The following is a 6943-nucleotide window of genomic DNA, read 5'->3' as shown; positions in this document are numbered from 1 at the left end:
GGTGAGGTGGGGGTGCAGAGGGGACAGTCTTGTAGGACTGAACACTTAACCTGTGGAATATGACGCTATCTCTGGTAGATAGTGTCAGAATTGAGTTGAATTCTTAGACACCTTGCTGGTGTCCAAGAATTGTTTATTGGTGTAGGGGAAATACCCTCTTCTAGTTTGGAACTAAGTCTTGAAACCCTTTTCATTCCCCAGCATGGCAAGAATATAGCCTGGAAAAGTGTTGCACTGGTAGTGATTCCAGAAGAAACAAGAGTGTGGCATGAACATGGGGAAGCAAAAGAGAACAAGGAAGTGTGCAGCCATGAACCAAATGCTTAGTCTCAAAGATCAGAGGCATAAAGAAAAGGATGGATTAAAGCCTAAAAAGAAAGAAAAGAACAGTCCCAGTGCACTCAAGGAAACAGAAGTCCCTCAATACTCTTCCTGCTTATTCTTCCAGCATAACACACACAGCAGGGCCCAGCTACCACATCCTGGTTGACACCAGCTTAATCAAGTTTCCCATTAAGGCTAAACAGGACTTAGTGCAGTTAGTGATGGGCTGTCTGTATGCCAAGTGCATCACTGCATAACTGACTGTGTAATGGCTGAAACTGAGAAAATGGGGCAGAAGAATTGAGTGGCTTTCAAGATTGCCAAGGAGCCAGGACTTGAACGATTGTCAGGCACACACAAAGGAACTATGGGGATGGCTGCTTAGTACAGAGAGTAACTCAGCACAAGTGTTACATCGTGACTGCAGTTCACCAAGACCTTAAACGAAGAATCAGGAAGATCCCTGAAGTGCCCATCGTGTACATTTCTAACCATAGGCGCAACAGTGAGCGGATGCCACGTGATTATGGAGCCCCTCGGTTCTAATACTTAAAAGACAAAGTCCTTGGCTTTCCTTCAACCAACTTTCTCTGTTGTCAGATTATTAAACCTGCTACAGAATGAGTTATTGCTCCAACCACCCATTTGCTCTGTTATGAGCTGAGTATGCTTAAATACACCCACTTTTTGATGTTGTTTTGAAAATTAAAAGAATTTAGTTTGAGTATGTATTCACATAAGTCTTTTTTTTCACATATAAAATATTCTTTTTACTTATTTTTTATTGTTGCTCAAGTACAGTTGTCTCCATTTTCCTGCCACCATATTCCCCTGCCCCACCCATTCCACTGCTGGGATTCTACCATAAGCCTCTTTTTCACATTGATTACTGGGGTAGGACTAGAGAGTCATGAATACCAATATGTTGGTGCTCTCTTGATTCTGGGTGTGTGTGTTATTTTTTATTGGTGTATAATGTTTTATTAGTTTTAGGTGTACCACATGTTTGATATTTGCATACACTATGAAATATTGTTTTTAAGTTTATGCATGTATATGCACCACATAAACTGTCACACTGATTAACATATAGAACATCTCGCACCTCTGAAGGTTCTCTATGCTCCCGTAATTTTTAAAATTAGGAAAATATTTTATTTCTCAAAGAGCATGAATAAAACAAAAACAAACAAAAACCTCATGAGGCAAGAAGAGTTGGGAAGGGGGCTTGCTGTACTTTATGTACAGATCTGGGTCTTTGCATAGCGTTGAATGGGGACTCTGGGGTAGATGCTTTTTGGAGGATATACTAACCCAAGGATGGGATGGAAAATACAGATCACAGTGAGGGTGGGGAGCAACTGGAGTGTTATGTCACAGTGGGGGATTACAAGTAGGTACGGTCACTTGGGAAACCTGGCACTGTCTGCATGTGCACCCTGTGACCCAACACTTCAATGCTGCATGCATATGCAACAGAAATACATACATGCTCTCACCAAAGAAATATACTAAAATATTCAAAGAAGCAAATGACCTGTCAACAATAGAACTGATAACTATTAATAGACTGTGATATGTCTACACAGAGGAATACTATACAGCTATAAGAATGAATCATCCACAAATACATATAACACTATAGATGAATCTCACAAACATAATGTTAGGGGAAAGAAGATAGATACAAAGAGTGCAAACATTATGATTCCACTTTCGTAAGTTCAAATTAACCCTGGAGTCTGGATTGTAGTTACCCTTGAGTAGGAGTAGTGATGGGAGAAAGGATCTCTAGGATGCTGGTTATGTTCTGACCTTGGTTATACAAGTGTGTTCAGTTTGTAAAACTTGCCAACCTGTACACTTACATTTAGGTAAATATGTAAGTATATGTAGGTTATTCTTCAATTAAAGTTAAAAAAATTAAACTAGCCAAATGTAGATAAAAGTCACCTCCACCTGGAATGATAGTGCAACTAGATGAAAGAAATCACATTGCAATTAGACACTCCACAATGGGCAAGCCTTCCTAGGAAGAGATGGGGAATGGGTATTCTAAAAAAAAAAAAATGGAATGGTATCAGCAAACACATGGAGGTTAGAAAGAATAAGGACCATTAGAAAAATGATAAAATTGGTCAAAGAATAAGGTTGGTTTGAGAAAGAAGGAAAAAGATCTCAAAACTAGACTGAAGGAGTCTAAAGAATTTGATCTTTATTCATTAGGCAATGTAAAATAGTTTTTTCTTTTCCCTTTTTTTTTAAGTGAGAAGCAAAATCATCAGATCTGTACTTTGGGAAGATGAACGTGTGGGATGCAGAGGAGAAAGGAGAGACTTGATTATGTGGGGGCAGTGAACAAGAGTACAAGGACCCCTGTGGCAGGGACCCTGCCCACCCACCTCTTTAACCTAGCCCCTCGCCAAATCCCATCCGGCTACAAGCCAGTTATCCAACCAAACCAAGCCCTCCCAGCTTTGCACTGGGACTCCATCACCTTGAAAGATCCTTTCTCCACCCCCTCACCAGGCATACACTGGAAAAGAGCCATCTCCCCTCCCAGAAGCACCCCTAAGAGCTTTGCATGAAATAAATCAAAGCCTACAAGTACAAAAGTTGTCTTCGTGATGAAAGAGTGTGTATATAAATCAAATAAGGAACATGTGTAAGCAGTTTCCATGGTCAAATTACCTGCAACCTGAAGGAGAAAGTACATTAATTTTTAACATTAGTTTACAAACAACATTTCATTCAATAGTTTCTCAGCACTCCTGAGCCATTTTCAGTGGCTTAGCTGGGTTTTGATAACCACAGAAACCTGTGGTAGTGTTGACAATGAAAGCCACCAGAGACCCCCCCCCCAGAAGATAACCACAGCCCAATTTCTCTTTGGCACACAACCTACTACAGCTGCCCTTGCCACACTACCACCCAGAAAGATTCTCCATGGTTATTGGCAAGTGTTTAAAATGGGATATTGCATTACTGAATTGATTTTTATAGGCTCAAATTGCAAAACGCTTGATGAAAATGTCTAAGAGCAAAAGAGAGTCATCTGGATGTTTCCAAGGTTGAAATGAAATAGGAAACTCAAGTGATTCACACATTGTACACCTACTCAAACACACACCATTAGCATTAAGTGCAGTCCTCCGTAATGCAAACACAGGCCAAGGTGGCACACATGCCAGGCAGTGGCAAATAAGAGGCACAGACATTGTAGAGGAGGAAAGTGCCACAACCCAGCCCCGGTGAGGAGGAAGAGTGGACGTCAGCTGAGGCCTCTCAGAGTGGACCGGGCAGCAGTGAGCCGATGGAGAAGCCCAGGGCGAGGACAAAGGCCTTGACTGAAGATCGGTGTCTTCAAATTTCAAACACTCCGATGCTCAGCCCTTATCCTCAGATTTAACTAGTCGAGGGAGGGTGCCAGGTGTGGGGATATTCCTAAGGTGTAGCAAAGGCTAAGCACCGCTGAAAGTGCAGAAAGGTGGGGAATTGTGTCTGTGGGGTGAGTTCAGATTGCATCACTTCCCTGATGGAAACTCGTTCTCTATTACCTCATGTCACTCCACCCCCTTCTTCTCTAGCTCAGCTCACCCCACCCCACCCACCCACACTCACCCTACACACTCTAGCTGCAGTTTGATGTCTCCCAAGTCAGGTCCCCTGGAAGATTCGGTCTTTCCTCTCCCCAACCCACAGCACTTACCCCAGCACAACTCTCTCAGTCAGTCACGAGGTTCTGTCTATTCTGTATTTTAACTCTCAGACCTGCCCTCTCCTTCCCATCTCCATAGTTGCTGCCCTTATTCTGGGCCTTTGCTCAACAAATATTTATTGAGTGCTTATCACCCTTTAGGTACAGGTTATACGCTGCACTGGCAAATAAAATAGACGTGGTCCCCACCCTGACAGGCTGACAGTCTAATGGGGGGAAAGGCATAAGTAAGTCAGTGAACACACAAGTCTAAGAGAATACATGTAAGTACTAAGAAGGAAACAGCAGAGTGCAATGCAAGAATAGTAAGGGGAGGCAGAGAGAATCTGATTAGATAGGGAGGAAAGTCTAGGAAGGTCACACCATTTGTTTCAAAACTCTCAGTCTCAGTCCCCTCTTCATGACCCAGTTCCCACCCACCAACTCAGGGTCCCACACCCTGGGGCTCTGACGACACCTGGGTTCCAGCATCTGCAGGATATCCACAGTCCTTCAAACCCACTGTATGTATATACACAGCTGCCCTGCCTAGAATTCCCTTTCCACGTCCTCCCTCTGGCTTATACCCGTTTATCTTTCAGAACTCATCTTATGTCACCTCCTATGACTGGCCTCATTGGACACTCCCTAGTTGGAGGGGGGCTGTGACTTTTACAAGGTTTTAGGGCACTCCACGTTTATTGGAAGCACAGCTCTCCGCTCTGTGATGTGACTAGTTTTCCTGGTCTGCTCCTCTGATTTGAAGGTTCTTCGAGGCAGGGATTGTATCTTGTTCTCCATTTCCCAGGCCTGGCACAGTGCTTGGCACATTAAGACACAGCAAGCTTGACCGTATGCCTGGAAGGTGCTCTGAATGCTTTTGTCCTCTCAGCCGGTCCTGCTAGGTCTTAAAGGAGTATAGGGGGACTGACTGTCCCTATTTGCTCTTAAGTACTGAAGCCAGGAGTTAAAGCTGTCTTCTATCTTCAAAGTTCATGTGTTTTCTGCACAATGATGTCAAATCATCTCTACACTGTTTTTAAAGTCATTGACACTAAGTTGCATAGCTAACAAATATGTGATTAGATTTGAATTTTTTCCAAATATTTTATTCACTTATTTTTAGAGAGAGAGGAAGGCAGGAGAGAGGGAGAGAAACATCAATGTGTGGTTGCCACTCACACATCCCCTACTGGGGACCTGGCCCACAACTCAGGCATGTGCCCTAGACTGGGAACCAAACCAGTGACCCTCTGGTTTGCAGACTGGCACTCAATCCACTGAGCTACACCAGCCAAGGCTTGACATTTTTGAAAAATACAGATAAACAAGAAGGAAAGGTTGTAACCAGGTTTAACTGTATATGTGTGTAGGTATCATAGGTATTGTTCTCTCCCCTAAGGGTCCAGTGTTGTGACCGCTGTCTTTCATGCATAAGAGACGAATCCTTGCTCGGACTTCAAAAACTGTGGTTCAAACTGAGTTAGTTGTTTGTTTGTTTGTTCGTTCATTTTTAATATTGCACCCGTTTCTTAAAATAGAACATGTGCTTTCATTTTGGAGCATGTATTCTACCCATTTAGTTTATCCTCATGTTTTCCAAGTGCTCTATGATGGACCAGTCCAATTTCCATCTGGGGTTCCTCTGTCCTCCAGCTCCAAGGCCGCTGCCCCAGCAATCCGCTGGGACTTCCCTACTTCCTGTGCTTCCTGCCTTCCTCTTTCTTAGATTACTCTCTCTTACTCAATCCTCAAGTAACTTTTTAAAAAAGGTGTGTCAAAGAAAAAAGTCTAATCCTTAATTCGAACATGCCTTTTCTTTCCTTTAAACTCAATTAATAGTTTGGCTAAGCATAGCAGTCTGGATTTAAAATGATCTTACCCAGAACTTTGAAAGCCTTGATAGAAGTTTGATGCATTTAATGGTAATCGTCACTTTGCAAATCTTGTGTTTCTCTCTCTCTCTCTCTCTCTCTCTCTCTGTCTCTCTCTCTCTCTCAGTTTTCAGGGTGTGTGAGCTGAGTTTCTGTGTGTGATTGCTGTGCAAAAGGGAATGCATTTTCTTACTGAGACAGGCAGAATAATGCTCCCCCGCCCCCAAAGAAGTCCATGCCCCAGTACTCAGAACCTGCCGTGAATTTGTTCTTTTGCATAGCAAAAGGGATTTGGCAGGCATGATTAAGGTCACTGACCTAGAGATGGGAATTATCCTGGATTATCTGAGTGGGCCCAACCTAATCACATGAGTTCTTAAGTGTGGAGAACCTTTTCTGAGTGAGCCAGCGCTGGGACAGAAGGAAAAGGAGACAGAAGGCGTGAAAGGGACTGGGGCTGTCATTGCGAGCTTTAAGATGGAGGGAAGTGACCAGGAGACAAAGACGGCAGGTGGACTCGAGAAGCTGGATCTACCCTCAGCTGCCAGTCAGCAAGCCAATGAGGATCTCAGATTTACATCTGTGAGGAACCAAACCTGCCAACCATGGGAATAAACTGGAAACAGATTCTCCCCAGAGCCTCAAGAAAGGGATGCAGCCCTGATAGCACTTGGATTTTAGTTCAGTGGAACCCATACTAGATTATGCCTTACAGAGTTTCAGTTAATACATGTCTGTGCGTGTGTGTGTGTGTGTGTGTGGTTGTTTAAACAACACGTGTTGTTTAAAGCCATTAAAGTTTGTAGTAATTTATTACATCAATAACAGCAAACCAATACATTTATATTTTGACAAATGCTGCCAAATTTCATCCTGAAAAGACTGATTTATTTATACTTAGATCAATAGTTGTTGAGAAAACATCTCAAAGCCTTCACTAATGTAGGATATTTTCAATATCTTAATTTTTCCAAGCTGATCCTGAAAAATATTTCATTTTTGTTTTCATTTGCAGTCCTCTAATATTTTAATCAAGGTTGAGCACCTT

The 6943-nt window shown here is 42.7% G+C and overlaps 1 pseudogene; it reads left to right on the top strand.

Annotated features, from left to right (window-relative positions):
• Window positions 1–243: 243 nt before the first annotated feature.
• LOC114507232 lies at window positions 244–910 on the top strand (annotated as a pseudogene).
• Window positions 911–6943: the final 6033 nt, after the last annotated feature.

The sequence above is a fragment of the Phyllostomus discolor genome, chromosome 10, assembly GCF_004126475.2.
Source record: "Phyllostomus discolor isolate MPI-MPIP mPhyDis1 chromosome 10, mPhyDis1.pri.v3, whole genome shotgun sequence".
NCBI lineage: Eukaryota > Metazoa > Chordata > Mammalia > Chiroptera > Phyllostomidae > Phyllostomus > Phyllostomus discolor.
The sequence above is the reverse complement of the archived record's forward strand: the minus strand, read 5'-3'. Positions and strand labels throughout refer to the sequence as shown.